Source organism: Strigops habroptila, chromosome Z, assembly GCF_004027225.2.
Source record: "Strigops habroptila isolate Jane chromosome Z, bStrHab1.2.pri, whole genome shotgun sequence".
Lineage (NCBI taxonomy): Eukaryota > Metazoa > Chordata > Aves > Psittaciformes > Psittacidae > Strigops > Strigops habroptila.
The window spans coordinates 50,961,201-50,981,193 of record NC_044302.2 but is presented as its reverse complement, the minus strand read 5'-3'; the positions used below and the strand labels follow the sequence as shown (position 1 = coordinate 50,981,193).

The 19,993-nt window shown below is 40.2% G+C and overlaps 1 protein-coding gene and 1 long non-coding RNA gene across 2 annotated transcripts in view; both read left to right on the top strand.

The window, feature by feature from the left end:
- Window positions 1-10,344: 10,344 nt before the first annotated feature.
- Window positions 10,345-10,933, top strand: LOC115600564. The gene is made up of 2 exons (XR_003989049.1): window positions 10,345-10,428; window positions 10,902-10,933. It is a non-coding gene; the product is annotated as an uncharacterized LOC115600564 (long non-coding RNA).
- An 8,425-nt stretch (window positions 10,934-19,358) lies between these two features.
- Window positions 19,359-19,993, top strand: part of NRG1 (neuregulin 1) — a 293,355-nt gene continuing 292,720 nt past the window's right edge. The window contains exon 1 of the mRNA XM_030469681.1: window positions 19,359-19,427. The gene's annotated coding sequence lies outside the window, so the exon portion shown is untranslated. The remainder of the gene's footprint in view (window positions 19,428-19,993) is intronic.

Below are 19,993 nucleotides of genomic sequence, written 5' to 3'. Positions count from 1 at the left end.
ATAAGCCTTGAGGTTTCCTAACATTTCAGATCATCCTTATCCAAATCCATCCCTTGTAGGCTGCAGTTGGATGGTGGTGTTGGAGTAAAGGTACTGAGAATCAGTTTGTGCCATTCTGCCTTCCCCTGAAGATATCCACCATTTTAAAGAGAGTAAGATCTGAAGTGGAAGATGAACTGGAAAAAAAGTGGTGGATTTTTTTACAGCCTATACTTTTACAGCTATTCACTAGTGATTGGGAGTATCATACAACTGTGAAACTGCTGAATAATGTTGCATATGTGCAGTATAAGACACCATATGGCATAACACCATAAGGGCAATCGTGCTTGGGTTGGGACTGGTGAGCTCTGAATGTACGCTGAAATTTAACAGCAGAGAACAAACTTCTGAAAAGTAGCAGCATTTCTCAAATGCTGCTGAAATGCCTGATAGCAGATGAATGAGATACTATTTGGCTTGTTTAGCCCAAATTCAGGAATGTGTAAGAGAAGACATGCACTTACTAGAGCAGGCAACTAAACCAACATTGGACTTCTTCCTTCTTTTGTCAGTAATTGTCCCTTTGCCCTCAGTGGGACTGTATTAATTTTTTGTCCAGAACAATACTCTGCAGTTAGTGAGATGAGAAAATGTTTAAAGAGGGGCTGGAAACACTTTGTAAACAAAATGAATGATGTCTTTGGAAATTAAGCATATTTCTTTTCAATAGAATTCTCATTGGCAAAGCGAGTGTTTAGGTCAGAAAGGCACCCTACACTGAGCCTAAACAAGTCCTGTCACAGTATCTACAACAAGACGTTTTTCAGACCACGTCACTGAATGAGATAAATAAGTCCTATATGGATCATTTTGGTCTTTACTGTTTTGTATAGTAGTTACAAGCAGATATTCCAGTTAAAGTCACTCAATACTTCCTACTGCTAGCTTTTACACAATTATGACTTTACAGGGCATGTATTTTCACCCTATTTTGTCTTTGATGCAGAGTAATTTTTTCAAATTTTTTTTTTAAAGGATTGCACCTTGAAGGTTGATAAGTGTCTTAAAGCCAACAAGATTTTACCCATTAGTGCTCACACCTTGGTAATATGTGGAACAAACCAAGTTCATTTAAAAAGAAAAGAGGAAATAATTCTCATGGCTCCTCTGGTACTTCAACCTGTCAACTGACAATTTTAGAGTTATCATTTCGTCATCATGCATGGCAAAAATTAACTAGACCTTTCTTGACAAAAGCTGGGAGAGTTCATACAGATCTTTGCTAAAGAATTAGGCACTAGGTATTGTGCATCCTTTCAAGAATTTCTTCTCCTACCACCAGGATGTATTCAGAATCAGCTGCAAGAGGAGAGAATCATGGCTTAAATTATTTAATTCTTAAATTATTAAGAATTGTTAATAACAGCAATGTGTGCAAATTTTAAAATAGTCCTGCTAGAGGTATAAAATCTTTCATTGCTTTCACAGCATTTTAGTTGGAAAGAAATGTTCTGCGCAACCAACGAATTCAATCAGTTCACTGGCAGTGAGTATTTTCAGTGATATAGTAGCATAGCACATAACTTTTGTTCAGTCAAGGGCTAGGACATTGGGAGATGGTACTTCAAAGAAAAATCTTTCCATGCTAGGGATGTACCTTATTTCTTGGCTGCTGCTCAGCGATGAAACTGGGTCGTTGGTCAATTCACTCTAATGTCATTTGTTAAATTTACTTTCATTCCTTTTATGCCTTTCTCTGAATAGATGGAAAATTCAGCTGAGACTCTTACTTTAAAATTTCTCCTTCCCACCTGATCAGGTGGCCTCTATATTCTAAAAGGATGTTGGAAGCCTAGTGTTCACTAGATGCATTTCCAAGGTGGTTTTGTCCTTGGAGGCAGACCTTAATTCAAATGGAGTTAGCAGGTCACAAGTCAACATAATTAGGCATTGGGTAATAGTGTTGAGAGAAACAATTACAATAATTTTGTCATGTATTGACTTTTAATTTTTACCTTCAGGTCTAATGAATCAGAAAGCTTTCTGAGCCCTTTTTTTCTCAGACTGGAGACCATCAAGCGTGCATAACAATCAGTACAGACAGTATTAAAAAGTACACAATTAACTAAGGCCATTTGTGTTGAAGGTTGCTTGTTGCCATATTTCTTTCTCTTGCTGTAGGAGAGTCTTCTTAATGTGGTAATGATGCCGGTATTGATTCCTTCATAAGTGAAAGGGAGAGCTCACCTCTGCCCTTGTGAACTCTTCCAGGAACTGATGATAAGAGGGCACCTGGAGAGTTGTAGCCCAGTCCCAGTCTGCTTTTTGGATGAAGCCTTCCTCCTCCACGCTTTGTAAGGGAGCTCAGAAGCAGCATTTTTAGAACGATAGACAGAAACTATTCATGAGTGTGTTCAGTCCCATTTTCTGATGTTAATGACAATGATTCCTGGAAATGATGATTCACATGCTGCGTGGAAGAATTGGTCTTTGGAAACTTGCTTCAGTGCTTGGGCCACTACAAAAACTGTTTACTTTTAAAAATTTTGTCTGTTTAAAAAGCAAGCAGATCCCTTGCTAATCAAAGACCATGCAAAATAATGGTAATGACATGGACTTTGTATTTTGATTTGTAGTTACCAGAGGATAAAAAGCCACACATGAATGATGATTTGCAAAACGAAGGAATTCTCTTAGTACATTTCTGATAAAATATTCATTATTTCTGTCAATCTTTCCTATCATATTCTCTCTACAATATCTTCAAGAGGAGAAATAGCCTCCTGAGGTTTCTCTTTAAATTTTCCAGGCATATACCCCCTAGAGTTTCCTCTTCTTTTAGAAAGGAGTGCACACACAGAAAATTTGTGTTCACTGGATGAGCGAAAAAACACTTGGTATCTAAATAGGCCATCCCTAAAATCTATTCACGTGCAGATTCCAAAGGTTTTGCATGAAATGTAGAGACAACACATTTCAGATTAAAGTGTTTCATTAATTATTTTTGAGGTTCGCTCTAAGTTTTCACCACAGTGTCATAGTAACACCTCTCAGAGAACCATACGAGATGCCTAGCTGTTACACCTTGTTGGGAGCTAGTTCTTCAGCAGCGTATTATGGTGAAGACAGACATGCCCTGACGCTTTGAACATCTCCAAGCTATTTCACAGTCCACAAACAAGATCAACCTGATAGTGATATTGATATCTACACTGCTCTTTTATACTCTGTAGTCTTTGAGGATGTCCCACAAAACAGGAGGCTTTGTAGCGTAGAAAAACAGAATATGTGAATGTATGGAAAGAACAAGTTTTGCTTTGCTTTTGGTCAGGGCTTCCCTTTTGCTTTTTTTCCTCTGCCTGACTGCACTGTTGTGGAGTTCCTTTCTTGCACCTCTCCCTGACACACCCAAGGGGAAGGCCTTGGCACAGCCCCATGACTCTGCTTTTCACAGGCACATGGCATCTGCTGTCAGGAAGGAGAGATGAGCAAAATGGAGGTAGGGCAGCTGTTGACATAACTGCAGGGTCTGACATCAGTCCTTTTAATTAGGTGGAGAAAGAAGAGAGCTAGCACATATATTTAGAAAGCAAGATGCTGGGGAAAATTACCTCATGCTTGAGGTCTCTGGGTTTTATCATTTTAAGCTGTACAGTGAAAAAAATTGAAATTGCATCTTTCTAATTCTTTCCACTTCCTTGTTTATCCCTCGCCCTTTTTCCACCCTGTCTCAACAACTGGATTACTCAGGAGCTTTAACCAGAAGTTAGTTCCAGGAACTTTTTTTGCTTACCTATCTCCTGCAGATCAGTTGCATATAATTTCAGGCCCTCAAAGTCTAATTAATGGAAATCAGATCCAAGAAGAAGCATTAATAGGGGAGACTTTAAATGCATTCTAAGTCTGTCTCTCCTTGCTGTCACCGAAGCCGAAGGTAACTCTTTCGAATTTCGGTATTGGTCTGTTATCACTCATACCCACGCTAAAGCAGCTGGGGACTTCAAGATGAGCAAAGGTGGGCCAAAGTTCAGCTCTCATGAGTATGTCCAAGTACATCTGATCTGCAGCTCGTTGTGATCAATACAAAGTCACTTTTTCACTTCACCTAGGGTTGGATCAGCCAACAGAGTGCACCAGTATTGATTTACAGTTCTGCAAGGGTATCTGCCTCTAACTCTGCCCTGCCTGTATTTCTCCTACAGCAAAGCCCGATAAGCCTGCCCAGGGCCCACCTGGGTACCCTGGCTGGAAGAAGCTACCAGATGTCCTCTAAAGAGGAGAGTATCAAAGATGGAGATTTTTTGCTGCAGATCTTCCTGGGGTTTTTTCCCCTATCTTGACAGCTTCAGTATTGTTTGGTTGAGATGGGTGTTAGAAAATACCTGCATGCTCACAGCCCCTGTACCCAGCAGCTGGCAGTGTATTATCACAGTGAAATGAGTTAATGGCACACCACCCGAGCTACAATTACTGGCCTTTGGCCCATAAAGAGAAGTTGCAGTGAAAAAAAAAAAAAAAAGCACTAGCAGAGGGAGAGAAAATGAAATGCATTAAAAAAACTACCAAAATACATAAATTGCCAGACTGAGCATAATATTTACTGTCTAGGTCTTCTTGATTTTCTGTTGAATGCTCCGTCATTTAATAGCCAGTGTTATTCAGGAGGTAAGAGAGTTCAGAAAAGGGTGCATCCTCAGCTGAGATTGTCTGCAGACTCACAGAAATTACTTGGGAAAAGGTTATGTAAATTTTGAATATCCCTCTTTGTTAATTATGAATATTACAATAACTTTTGTACTCTGGTCTCCTAAAGAAATGAAGATTAGAAGGTTATGAGTAGGCGGGTACCTCAGCCATTAAGTCTTCCTGCCTTCTCTTTGTCTCCCAAATAACATTTAAGCCTGCTAATGAAGCTCAGCTAAATTTGTCAGCAAGGTTGTGATCTCCAATTTTTCGAGTTTCTTGAAGTTTGATGAAAATGGGTAGCTGAGTAGAGGAGTTAATATACCTCTGCCATTATCAAATTTTATAGAATTCAGGTACGAGGTATTATGAAAACTAACTTCAGAGAGTGCACATTTAGCACATGACATAATATAATCATAGTGCTGAAATCCATATAGAATGAAGTCTGTAATTTCTGCGTTTCAATAAAGTATTATTTTTTCCATTGAAGAAACTGCAGACTTGGGACTTGCAGGTTCTAAATGGGCTGTGTATACCAATAGGCGAGATTTTTCTCTTGAATTGGATGTTTGATGGCTGCTTGGCCTTATTCAGAATGCAGTAGTTCCCATAACACTAGCATTACAAAGGGTTTAGATCTGCCATCCAGCTAGAAGTGCTTTCTATTATAGGCTGAGCTATCTGGACAGCTGATGTGAATTAGCATAGCTTCTTCTACACCCTGTAACCTACAGTTTGAGCCAAATATTTCTAGTGCAAGGAAATGAAACCCATTATTTATCATTGCAGCTCAGGGGTATCTATTTTGTACTTGAACAGCTTCTTGAGAAATGCAAGTGATGATAGATTTTTATTGCAGCCAAACTGTTTATTATTACCCAGGCACACATTTTGGAAGGAGTACTAGTTGCTTTAGTGCTTTGTGGATGAATGGAGGTTGTTTACCCTGGCGTCTAACTAACCATATGCTGTTCTTCATTGATTGCAATGACTACAGCACAGAACGGCTTTGTGGTAAAACCGTTGCACATGTACTGATGCTCAGAGAGCCAAATTCTGCCTATGTTCTGTAAATGCAACTCCCATTGCAGCTGGAAGTCTGTAAGTTTTAGCCCTCCAGTGTGCAATGTCCCTCATCTTTGACTGTGAGATCCAAAAGTAACAGAATGTTAACTGGCACATGTAATTGTTGATGACTTTGTTGACTTAAGTAATTACATGCTTGAATATTTTGTTCAATTAAGGTCTAAACTCTAAGCTTGCCTATTTTATCTAGTCACTGTTCACTGAACTCAAAGAACTACTTTACTTTAGTGATGAAGTATCTAGCTGGTCAGATTGAATGTCTAGTTCAGTGAAAGGAAAAAGAAATAGATTACACCTTCTAAGAAACATTGCTGTCCCTGGCAGCATGGTTTCTGGGAGCTTCCTAACTTGTTTTCTATTGATATAGTTTCTATACAAACTTGGAGTTTTAAGATGAAAATCCATTACAGCCTTATCTATTCAAACAGTTCATGCAAAACGAAAGTAGGCTGTTGCACTGTTACAGAACCAGTGAAACCAACCAATCTTTAAGCTGTAGGACAGCTATTTTCAGTTAACAAAATACCTCAGTGTACACTTCTTGCAGGGTGTCCTGTCTGTCAGTTAGCTGGCTAAGACTCTAAAGCCTCTTGCTTCCCATACAGACAAATCTTCCTTGCTCTGCAGATATCTTTTCACATGTCAGTTGATACTTTTGGAGGACTTGAAATAAGGATTTGTGTAACACTACATAGGTTATGGGCTTGGCTGGAGGAGTAGTTCAGCTTCAAGTACTGCCTGGAGGTCACTTTACCCAAGATGCCTGCAGAGAGATAGGAGCAGCAGATCAAAAAGCCACTGGTAGGCTGTGTGAGGAAGCTGTTATAAGGAGCGTTTATGGCTGAGTCTAAGCAGTGGTGCCCTATCCAGCTAGGAAATCCCTGTGTGATGTAAATCATGCAGTCAGATATCTCAGTATATGTCCATTTGGCTGGTCACCAGCTCTGTTTTATCTTCCCTGCCAAAGACGGCTGTATCCTTTTATAGATCATCCTACTAAACCCTTAGGAACATACTTAGATCTTTTGGGGAAATAAACTGCCTGTCCTTGCCTACGCAAGAGAGAAGCAGAGAAGCTGTCTTCTTTCTTCACTCTTTCTGCTTATTTTACATGTCCCGGGGGGATTGTTCATTCCGTCAAAACAGTGCACACCACTGGGAGCACAGCTTTGGCCTCAGATATTCTGCAAAAGGTTAATTGTTGATGAATGTTTGCCTGTGCAGATTGGAAATCAATGTAGTTACCAGTAACGAAATATTAGAGTTCAGAGTTTTCTATGTGGTCTTAGCTGAGCAGGTTACCAAGAAATCAGAATATTAACTGTATTTTGAAGGCTACTTAAAGCTTGGAGATGGCTCTAGATTTGGTTGGGTTTTATTGAGGCAAGAAGAAAAGAGATGATCTAGACATTGCAAAATACTAATATCAGTGTTAGAGAAGTTACTGAAATGGCCATGTCTACTAACTCGGTGACTCATAGGCTATTCAGACAATGTATATACCTACATGACACTGGTAACCAGCTGCTTGAAATGAAACCAGATTCTGACCAAGAAAAGGGCAAAGATTTCGTGCCTTGCAGCAGCCAAATGCTGTCAGACCCAGAGTGTGTATTAGTTGACAGTTGAGCACAAAACGTGTAGGAAGAGGCCTTCATTTTCTTCCTTCATCCAGAGATGAGATATGTAGATTTATGGGGAAAGGGACTGTTGCAGAGACAAAAGAGACTGTTCAGTCTGGATCTGCCTTTGTCCTTTGGAAGCCTTCATAACTTAGACAGTGAAGTGAGCCCTGTGTTAGCCTCAGACAAAAAAGCAACGAGAGAAGCTATAGCAGTGCCTTGCTTTCCATGCATGGGAGGGTTTGAGCACTGGGATTGGGATGAATTATTTCAAGCCAGTCTAAGACAGCATCACTGAAGCTCTGAGGCATTCAATCCAATCAGCCAGATATTTCAGCTTTTAAAATACAGTGCTTCTTTGTGCCTAGCAACCAGTAACCTGATAGAATAAGCATGCTTACAATTTAATTCACATGCCTACCTGCCCTTTGGAACCAAGTATCTTAAATGCACTCACCCATTCTACAAGCAGAAAAGGAGACTTGTGATTATCCTATTCCATCCCTGCAGTGACACACCTTCCTTGCTTCATTCAGCAGATCCAGCACTACAGAAATTATTGCTGTGTCCTTATTCAGACCATCAACCTATGGTGCACGTGAAATAAGGCTTTGCTTTGACTCCAAGTGACAGTGAATTTGCTATACACCCCACTTCCACCAATCATAGCTAATTACTGTCACTCTGCGTCTGCCCACTTGGCTTCCGTTCTGCCACTGGAGACACTTGGTCAGACTGAGACCTTGACCTTCTCCGGTGCAGGGATGTTCACGCAGTTCTCGATTCACTTCTTAACCTACCCTTTCACCAGCTAAAAAATTTCTGCTGTTGCCTGGGGAAGGAGCTTATCTCGGGTGAAGAGAGGCTTCAGGGAGAGCTTGGTGTTCTCCCAGGAAACAGACCTTTTCCATCCATGTATTGGCAAATTTGAAAGAGGCAGCATATTGAGTGCCAGTGTAAGGGACCAAGATGATCTGCTCCTGGGCTATGTTCTTCTCATTCCATGCATTACTTGGCTTAAAGCTTTTGGTCTTTGAGATATCTTGTACACTGATTCATTCTTATCTCTCAGAGAGTTCTAGAACTTAATTAAGTAGCATTTGTGAACTGTGAATGCTTCCTGTGATAGGAGCTATTAAATATCACAGAGAAATATGAATAATCTTGGCATGCTCTAATTTGTTCAACTTTGGTATAGGTGAAAAGAAAATGAGTGACTCTTGCTACATCATAGGGAATATCTCAAAATATAGGGTCATTTCAAAAGCTGTAATCCTTCCTTTCTAGATTTCTGGGCTATTTTTGTAACACTAATTCTGAGTAAAAGCATTACGTCTGTCAGCTCTAATCCATGCTTCATTCTTGCATATTTAGCAATGTTAAACACCCTGACTAGTCTAAAGGTATTAAAAAACATTCCCATGCTGTAGAAATTTCTGAGGAACACATCCAAGCTACACACGTTTCTCTCCTTCTGTGGTGGGAAGATTTTATGGAGCTGCACAAGCCAGGTTGGCTGTGGCATTTAGTGTATTAACTTCGATTATGTCCCAGTTTGAAAGCAGCTGATTTAGTTTTCAGCTGTCTGTTGTTCCACTATAAGTGGAGCTCTTCTGTTACAGTCCACTGATAAAAAAAATGGTTTGTCCATTTCCAGTTGTTATAGTATTCGTTTTTAATCATCATGGTAGCTACTTATCTTCACCCTTCTTCAGTTAAGCAGCTGTATAACACTGGGCTGAAAATGCCTCTACCAAAATGTGTGAGGTTGAGAGGCTGCTGCTGTAGCCTATTCCCTACGCCCTTTTTTTTCTTTCCCTCATCCAAATTACAGCCAGACAAAAAAAAAGTTTCACCAAACTACTCAGCAGCATGTAACTAATGATAGCAATGGAGAAAAACGCACAAGTCTGGAATTATCTTGTGTTCTTAGATAGTTTTGTCCCACTTTGGGTTCTATTTTGGGTCGTCTGTACTGAAAATAGAAGCATACTTTGCAGTACTGAATTCTATCTTTGATGCTTAAAAAGTTCAGCTCACCTCCCCAAGCTGCACAGCTGCTCTGAGAGGGTTTTCAGCTACAAAGTGTGAACTCCTTAGCACTCTTTACAATTAAAATGAGAAAAATCATCCCGAAATAAAGTTTTCAAAAATATGTAAGTTGGTGTTTTTCAATATACTGTGTATAAAAGACAGGGTTCTTTCTCAGTTTTCTAGTGAAACCTAATTTAACCATGCAAGAAGCAATTAAACCAGAATATGTTCTTCTGGTTTATCTGATATTTGAATAATTTAAAGGCTGGAATTCGGTTGTTTGGGGTTTTTTTATCTGTACTGAATGATAAATACTTTGCTGATTCTATGTGCAAGTAAACACAGTAGGCAAACTAAGTGAGGCACATAGAAGTGAGAAAGGGCTAAGAAAGAAAGTATGTGAAGAACAATGTACTTGGTCCTGTGGAGTTTGGCAGCCATATGTAGTGTGATTTTCTGTTATGGACAAATGGAAAAATAGTAATAGAAAAATGTTACACTACAAAATCATCCAGTCCAATTCTCCAAGTTGCGTTATAACTTCAAATTCTTTATTTCTGACTGATACATTACTATAGCTTCCTTAATAGAGAAAAATGGAATTCATTTGCTCTGGGGATGTGTGTAGGAAGATCCTGAGAATATACTGGATTTCAATTTTGTAGTTAAAGTTTAAAAAGTGGTTTGAAAGCAATGCTTCTCATTAAACATTAAAGAAACCTCCACTGTAAGAAAGGTATTTGCATAAACAGAGGAGAAGGGCATCATTTTCTGTAAACATAACATTGTGCCTTGTGACATGCTGACTCACAGTGTTGTCTTGCTTGGACCATTCAGATATAACTCGATCACTAATCAACTTTGCAAAGATTTTTCTCTGTTTTCAGATTGGGGCACTCGCTGAGAAATAAGTTTTATGCTTCAACCCAATATATTCACTGGAGGAAGGTTGATTTGTAGTGGGGATGTACATCGGTTGGTTGGCTGTATGGCCGAAGGAGAAGGGAGATGAATAAAGGTAACTGCGATCGCTTCAGTGCAATGGAAGAGTAGGCATGGAGGGAAGAGGCAGGAGAATTGTGGGGGCACGGATGGTGAGTTTTTTGAGGGGTCAGGCAGCGGCTGTGGTTGGTGGTTAGGATATAGGAATCTGTAGGAAACCAAAATTTAAATGATGCCTAAGCCACTTTTTCAAGTGGACTTGGAGATCAGGTTTCTCTCTTTTCAAGCATGCTTACAGCTAGATTTTAGAAGAGCCTGGGTGACTCTTCAGAATGTGTGATTTTAGCACTTTATGCAAGCCAAGCTCCAAATAATCCCCTCTCCCACCTCCAAAGTCAGTGCAGTCAGTGGTTACTTTGATAAAGTGTGTCCATCTATCTTAGAATTGTAATAAATGCTATGGCAAATGTATTCAAAGAAATACATTGTCTCACATGCAGTAGTGACTGTGAAAATGTTCTTTGCCATTATTTGATTATTTTTCCCCAGGTTGGCCCTGACAGGCCACAGAGTGGATCTGGCCTGCTGACTTTTTTTAATGACATAATGCGTCGGGTTTGTCTTTCCATCACACAACCCTGAAGAAAACAAGGCTATGTCAATAATATTTTTAGCTCCTGGAAGCTGCCTCTTTCTTCTTGGCTCTCAACTCTCCAGGCAGCTGGGAGATGCTGTCTTCCTCTTTCACAGCCTCTGGTGATTACACACTGTCTATTCTGGAGTTCGTGCCCATTCCCCAAGTATGAACAAAGGTAAGACATAATTATCAACAGTGGATACCTTGAAGCCTCAGGCTCCCCAAATGAATACTCATGCCAGAACAGGTGACTGTCTATTAATTTCCATTTCATACTCTGCTTTCTTCTCTGAAATCACTAAAGTGTAGTTGCCCTGATCCTGAAAGCCATCACATCAAGGAGCTTCGTGGAGTGCATGTAACATGAACATAGTCATGACAGATCAGACCAGTGTCCACTAAGCCAGATGTCCTATCTCCGAACAGGCATTCCTATACAAGAAATTACAAGAACAGGGCAAGGACATAGTGTCACTTCATAGAGCATTGCCCAGATTTTTTGAAAGTGGTGGCTGTGGGACTCCTGAGCCAGAGGTGGGGTATTTGTACTTAGAAGCCCATCCAGGACTTTATTCTCTGAATTTGTTCAGTTGCTTCTGGAGCCTGCTTTTTTTCTTTCTTTCTTTTTTTTTTTTTTTTAATATGTACAGTGCTTTGTAACTAGCATTTCCAAAGTGGAACTACAAGTTGCACGAATAAGTATCACCCTTTTGTTTTGAAACAACTATATTTATTGCTCTTAAACCTTGGATGAGAAGAGGTGATGAAAAAAATGATCCCTGCTCATTTTCTCTGTGATGCTTATGTTTTCATAGACCTGTATTATGTAATTCCTCAGCTGCTTTACTTTCTTTAGCCTGAAGAGGTGGCTAGAGTGCACACATCCCTGTAAAGATGGCTCACAGAAGTGTTATAGCCAAAAGAGTTTCTGCCTGTTTTGAGTTTGTACTGTGAAGAAAACTCTTGCAGAGAATTCATCCCCTTAGGTCTACTCAAAAGTCGTTCACCGCATACAGGGTTACTAGACTACACGCATTCACTCCAATTTTTGAGCAATGGTGGACAAATGCCGGGAAACATCTATCTCAGTGGTTCCTTAATTTTAACCAAGAAGCTGACCCCATTCTCACTACTCTGACATTTTTATTTCTGGTTTTCAAGAGGGGCACAACAAGGCTCCATCCAGTGCCACTTTTAAGAAATAAAGCATGCAAAAACCAGCTCTGCTTTGGAGAATTTTCATAGAGAAAGCCAGGACATTGGCATTTCTCTGGCTTAATATATTGGTTTCTGTCTGCAGCTGCCTTGAAGCTGTTAAACACTGGAGTCAATCATCCTTTATTTTTTTCTTGTGACTCAGTTCCTGTATTGATAATGCTGGATACTATCAATACTACTCACAGTAATTTTAGTTATAGCTGTGCTCCCTGCTGTTCCTGAAGTCATACTGGAAAGCTCAGTGATGATGTAGAAGTATTGGTGTAGAGTCATTTATTACACACACAAACTACATTTAAAGAAAATTATTAGGGGCGCAAAATGAAGTACTCCAGTTTTAGGAAATGCAAGAATTGTGCCTGTTTGTGTGGTCTTTGGTTGATAGCCTTAAGTGAGTGCTGAGTCGCTGCTCTTCACTGCCTTTCAAGTTGAGTGTTTTCAGATATTAAAGCAGCACGTGCACTGAGGGTGCTACAGTGTGTAAACCACCTTCTTATCAGAAGAAATTCCTGCTCTATAATTAGAACTACCATTAGGCTATGGAGGATTTTGTGGATGAGGAGAGATTGCAAGGGGAGTGTAGATCTCCACAGGGCTAGATAGGAGTTCTTAGTGCCCTGCTGTGATGTCTCTCTGCTAAGTCCTTTCACAATCACCTGGATTGTTCCTGTCACTAAAGTAGGCTGCAAGCATTATCCTCCACTCTGACCTCTCTTTATAATCCCTTGTCCAGATGATGTTTCTACCACTTAGCAGTTCATACCGCATAAAGCCACTGAGATATGGATTTGGTATATGCTGACAGGAGTTGTTATAGGAATTCTAGAGGGCTTAGCTGGTCCAGAAAGAAAGCTTGTAGAACTTGGGCTAAGTCATTTTAACAGACAGTGCAAATTTTAGAAATCTTGATTTCTGATAATTCTTTGAGACCTTCTTAAAATTTGCTTTGAAACAAATTTCTAGTTTCGATATTTTTTGTATCAAAAGTGATGTTGTTAAAAGCTGTGTATTGTTACCACCTTTTTTAAAACTTGATATTCTGCTAATGACTTCAGAAACACCTAAATGACTTCAGCGTTTTTGAAAACACTATACTAAGAAGTACACTTAGACTATTTAAGATCCTTTCAGAAAGCTTTCTTATGCTGTGGAGTTACGAGGCAGAGTAAAGCAGAATCAGTTCTTCCTCTCTACAGCTATGGTTAGCTCCTCAGCTGAGATTTGCAGAAGTCCATCAACATCAAGCTGCTATTACGACTGGTGCTCTTCTGCAATGTTGATCAGATACACAGGTAGTGTCTGCCACCATGATCAACAGGGAGGGAAAGGACAAAGGCTCATTGGGGAGAGGGGTGCAATCCACGGCAGTTCAGAGCTGGTATGTTGTGTGCTGGAATTTCATTTTGCGCAGATTGAAACCGTCTCAGGCATTTAACTCTCAGAGCTGGTTGTGTCTGGATGAAGCAGATATAGACTGCTTTATTTATATATTGTCTGTCTTGATCTATTTGTGAAAATAGGCAACCTGTAGCAGTACTAAAATATTCCCTGAAAAGCTTACTAACCTTTTAAAACTCATCCTGCAGACAAATACTAAGTTCTTAGGTAGTTTTCTCTTCCCCACTGGACATCTTCATAGACTCTGATCTTCTTATTTATATATGGCTGTTACTAACAGCCTCAGGTTAAAAAGCTGAAATTCCATTTTTTTAGGCACTGCATTAAATAAGAAATCCAAGGAAGTCTTTTGTGAACTCACTCTCTGATATCATGATAAAACTCACAGTGGAGCCTTCATATCCAGGGATCCTAGATGCTACTGATTGATGAGTGATAACAAATTCAAAGGAAGTAGGACAAGGCTATGGAAATGGGTAACATCTGCCAAGAGAAGGTGTATTTTGTCCTCTGAGTGAAATTGACAGCTCTGTGGAGAAGGACTTGGAGGTGTTGGTCAATGAGAAACTGCACATGAGCCGGCAGTGTGCAATTGCAGCCCAGAAACCAACCGTATACTGGACTGCGTCAAAGGAGTGTGACCAGCAGGTCAAAGGAGGTGATCCTGCCCCTCTACTCTGCTCTTGTCAGATCCCACTTGGAGTACTGTGTGCAGTTCTGGAGTCCTCAATGTGAGAAGGACTGTTGGAGCAAGTCCAGAGGAGGGCCACAAGGATGATAAGGGGGCTAGAGCACGTCTCGTATGAAGACGGGCTGAGAGAGTTGGGGCTGTTCAGCCTGGAAAAGAGAAGCTGCATGGAGACCTCATAGCAGGCTTCCAGTATCTGAAGGGGGCCTACAAGGATGCTGGAGAGGGACTCTTCATCAGGGACTATAGTGATGGGACAAGGGGTAATGGGTTTAAACTGGAACAAGGGAAGTTTAGGTTGGATATAAGGAAGAAGTTCTTTACTGTGAGGGTCGTGAGGCACTGGAACAGGTTGCCCAAAGAAGCGATAAATGCTTCATCCCTGGCAGTGTTCAAGGCCAGGCTGGACAGAGTGGTGGATACATGGTTTAGTGTGAGGCACCCCTGCCCATGGCAGGGGGTTGGAACTAGATGATCTTAAGATCCTTTCCAACCCAAACCATTCTATGATTCTATGAAAACTGTGAGGACTGCAAGAAATCAGCGTGGATGCATATGAAGGGACAGATCTGTTTGGATTTTTTTTTTTTTAAGGAATGACAGCAGCTTAGATGAGAATGCAATAAATTGTATGCAGTTTTCTAGGAAATAAATCTGCCTGACTTTTAAATCTGCTTGACTTTTACAAATCTTTGATAAATCAGGGTCTGTGTAGGTGTTACCGAGATAATAATAATGTTTTCCTGGAAATGTGCTTTATAATTTGAATGCATATTCTGGCCTTTCAGAATATCAGATACTAAAAGAAACAAAACAAAACAAAACACTACCAATGAACATTGGATGTTGTAAACAACATCTCTGTTGTTTACCATGATTTCAAAGAGAGAGCTGAGGTCGCAGCACCAGCCTTTATTTCTGGGGATGTCTGGAACAGTTAATGCTGAAGGCTCCTTGCTGGTGGGACTGTAATGCTGTGAGGGGCTTTGATCCTCCAGCACCCCAGTGAAACTTAGCCTCACTATGGGCCTTGAGTGTTGGGTGTCACTGTCTCTCCTCAGACACAGGAACATCACTCCACTGGGAATGCTGGGAAAATTGTTGTGAATCATTGGCTTTCATTTTATGTGTGGAAAAAAAAGAAATCAGTTTCAAGAAGAAATTAGCTGGTTGGATTTACTCCTATGGGGGCTTTGCTTCTGCACTAGAGGGAACTCCATGCTCCTTGCAACAGGTTCTTTTTCTGGCTGTAATCTCCTGGACATGGTACAAGTTTGGGAGGCTGAAGGTGAAGGAAGCTTGCATGTGCTGGGTATGCATTTCCAGGGAACCCAGCAATTTGCTAGCTTTCAGAGGCCAGATTTATATTAATACAGCACTCTGTAAACTGTGATTCCATCTTTTAAAAATGGAAGAAGTCTGTATGTAGACTTTTACATGTTTCTTGATCAGAACGTTATTCTCTGAAAGAGATTTTAGCGGCTACAATATCTGTATATGTCCTTTTGGAATTTATATCTGCCAACACAGCATCTTTTTTGCTGTTTTGATTCCCCTATGGTTTTATCTTGCATTTTACTCACAATGTTCACTCCAGCTATCTCTGTATGAACTATACAGGGCACTTATGTGAAAGTGAGGTGGGGGGAAGTAGCTGTCTCGAAGGTGTCACAGCAACTGTCACTGATTATTCTCTCAAATGTGTGTAGTGTAAATACTGAAATTTAGGATCATTAAATGCCTGTGTCACAAATCAAAAAATGATGCAGGTCGGAAGGATCTCTGCAGGTTGCTTCTGATTCCCACTCCTCAACACCAACCCTGCTAAGTCCGATTGTTCCACATTTTGACCAGCTATTTCCTTAATAGCTCCAAGAATGGAGAACCCATGAACCCATGAGATCTTGTTGTAATGGGGACCTTCTTCTTTGGGGGAAAAAGATTGTTCCTAAGATCTCATGGGAGTGTCCTCTGTTGCATCTTATGCCTACTGCCTCTCACCTTTTCTCTGTGATTCTCTGGGACGAGTCTGTCTCCATCTTTTCTCTCCCCTCTCATGAGACTGCTGAAGACAGCAGTGAGGTCCCTTTTCACCTTCTCTCTTAACCCTGCCTTGAAAATCATTACCTGTGATTAAGAAATAGAAGTTTAAGGGCTTTAATATTTTGGGGTTTGAGCAGGAAGGATCAAGTCTTTAGAATCAAGTCTTCAGGCTTTTATGCATAGCCACAAAGGCTACTCTTCTTTTCTGTCTGAGCTTTTCATTGTTTATATTGAGCTGTGGTTCTTTGATTTTTTTTTATTCCAAGGAGCTGAAGCTGTAAATAAGACAAGTGGTAAAATAAATGAAAGAGAATAGTGACAATTGCCAAAACTATTAATACAATTTTAATTGAAAGTGGTTTTGTAAGCACACAAAATGTTCTAGTATGTAGCAATGCTTCAGTGCTTGTGAAATAGTTTGCAGCTTTCCCCAAAGAAAGAAAAAAATATTCACAAACTCAAAAGAGCAGTGTTGGCAGTTCACTAGAAATAAACATTTTGCAGCAACACTGAAAAATAGGGTATGAATTTATACCTTTAAAAAACACTTCTAGTTTCTTATTTCTTGCTTTCAAGATTAAATCCTTCAGGAGACCCACAGAAAGTGAGTGACAAAATGTGTTAACCTAGCATTTAGGCAGAGAGGCTTCTACAAGCCTTGCATTTGAGAAGTTTCAGTTTCGACAGGTAAAAAAATATTTCAAGAAATAAAGACATAATAGAAGCAGTAGTGACTTACTGAAAAATATTGGACAGTTAAAATATATTAGTAAGGAAGGAAGCAAAGGCAAGGCAGGCAAAGGAGGCAGTAAAAAGCTCTAATGGATGAATACTAGAACAATATGCAATTAGAGAACAAAAAGCTATTATGCAAACAGAAGTGAGGAACAGCACGAATAGAGGTTGGAGATCAAAAGAACTTGGAACAGAGGAGGACAATTTCTGGGAAAATCTTTATAAACAATAAGAATGCTTTACAAGTGGTTTCTTTGATAAACAGGAAGCAAGTGAAAGCCTAAGTAGGTAGCATGATGCTTGTTATTACATTTGAGAAGGCTGTTTTGGAAAAGCAATGAAAATAGCACTGAATAAAGAGTAGTTCTGAATATTATGTGATCTTTAAAAAAACAATGGACCAATGCATCAGTCACCTCACTTTCCTCTTAGCAAGAGAATGTGTGTGCTCCAGTTACACTTGAAACAGCAAGAGGACAAGAGGTCATGACCAAATTACCTTTTTCCTGATTTTCTTGAGCAATTCTGAAGTGTCTGAAAGTGTTTATGCAAAAATCAACAATAGCTGATTTTTAGTGAAAAGTTGTTGTAAGCAGATGTAAGTACCAGTACACATACAAAAAGCCCCAAAGAAACTGGAGTTTTCAAAGTAACTCAAGAATAGTATCTTAAAACTTTGCACTCTGCCAAGGATTGGCCCTATATCTTGCTTTAGCTGATTCTGCTGCAAGGTAGACTATAAAAGTGAAAATCCTCCTCAGCCTTTGTGCTTACAAGACACAAATTACTTCAGTGATATTCTTCTGCATTTGTATGAATGGGTAAAAGCAGTAACTTAGCATTAACTGCTCATCATTTGGTGTAATGACGATTTCTAGACGGTGTAATGCTCATGTGTGCATTCCACTGCTTTTTTAAATGAAGATTTAATTTTGCACGTCCTCTCTGAAAAATGCTATGAATAATGAGAATGATGTTTTGTATCATCAATCTTCATTATTAAGTAGTACATATGGCCCAGTCAAATTCTGCGAGACCAAGACAGGAAGAGAGATCATTTAAAGAGAAATAAAAGCTCAATAAACACAATGCTTATTTATAGAATGGTATTTAGACTCAGTTAGTGTTATTGCCTTAGTAGTCAGGCTAAGACTTTGGACGTCAAACCGCTTTCCTCCTCACTGGTAAAATTTCCTGCTGTTTACATGGCCATGTACCCGTGGTGCTCATGGATACATTGTAGCAGGAGCACAGAAACCATTATTTTCATTAAAAGCTCCATGAACCTTTCAGATTCCTTGGGTTGCTCACAGTATAGCACATACCCGAAGGTCCTCCATAAACACTGCAGGTAAAGCAAGGTCATACACTCTGATACCCAGATCCTGTGCAAATGAGAAGGCAGGAAGACCAAGAAGAGGAGAAATAAATTGGAATTGTAGTGAGCATGACCTTGAATGTTGAGATACATGGATTCAAGAGCTTTCAGGCTGAGGGTCGCTCTCTGGTGCGTCATTTACAGAGCACCATGTCTGGAACAAAGAACATCAAAGAAGGTCTGATACCTGTACCTCTGTACCTTCTGCAGCAGGGACTATTCCTTCCATGGCAAACTCACAAGTGCAGTTTGCTAAGGAGACATATGTCAGATTAGTAACACAGCTTTTGCTGAGCTGAGTTAAACATACCCTTAATGCCAAAGAGGATTTGGATTGTACTTTTCTGAGAGAAAAGTTATTCTTAATGAGAAATGCTGCCAAGCTACTTTTTCTGCCGCATCCAATGTCTGTTAATGAACAGAACAGCAGGGCTGATATGCTCATGTTTAACATTCAGGTCCTATCATATGCTCTGTCCTTACAGAAATGCTGAAAGATTAACTAAGGCTTCACAGCATGATCTGCAAGGACTTTTTTTGCCAGTTAAGTCCTGCACATACCTGTTGCAACGGCATCACCAGTTCTACAGCTTGCATGACTTCCACCCTCTTTAATGGCTCCAGTACAAGACTTTTCCAGAGGTCTGACAATCAGACAAAGCAAATGAGACTCCTTGGCAGGACTCAAGGCAACTAGCTTCTCCAGATTTCAGCTGGGAGATGTGCTTGCATGCATATGAGTGTGTGTGTGTTGGAGGAGTGAGGAATTTACAGTAAGAAGCTGTATTAAAAAATATTGGAGGGTGTCTGCAGATCTGTTCAGTGAGATTATCTAAATATTCCCTTTTCTTCCCTTTTTTTTCCCCTTCCCTTCCTCTCTTCTCTTCTCCCATTTACTGTCAGGAAGGGCCACCTCTGAAAGGTCAACTCAGTACAGTGTGGCGCCAACGCAGACGGACATCAACAACAGTTCCAACAGTGAGTCAATTTGTAACTGGGGACTCCTTGAAATGGTATTGGTTTATGTGCATGTAGAAGCGTTAGGTAAAAGTAGGTTTTCCTGAAAGATGCAAGAATCCCAATGTGTGAGGGCAATTGCTAGGGCATTTTACAAGCAGAATAGGCTTTCAGAGCTGGATGTTCTTCAGAGAAAACTGGCCACCAAGAAAGCTTAAGTCACTTCGTCTGACTAGAGGAGACTGGAAGCCATGTGCAGACAAAGCTCTTCACTGAGTTGTTACTTCCGCAGCCGGAGACAAGAGCTGCCAGTGTCCGATTTGTGCAGGAGCACTTATCTGTTTCAGGACAGGTGAAGAGAATTTTCTTTAAGTTTTGGGATAATTTAGCTGCTATAACATAGATTCTCTGGTGCTCTCTGGAGCACTTGGAAGGGGAAGACGAGCCCATGTGTGATATAATATGCTCTTGCTCTCTCATTATGCACGTGCACAACATTACTCAACACTTGTAATCCCAGTCCTTGCTGGCCCCTTCTCCTGATCAGTGTTCTGGGGAGAGAGACTCTTTCTGGGGTTGTAGGAAAG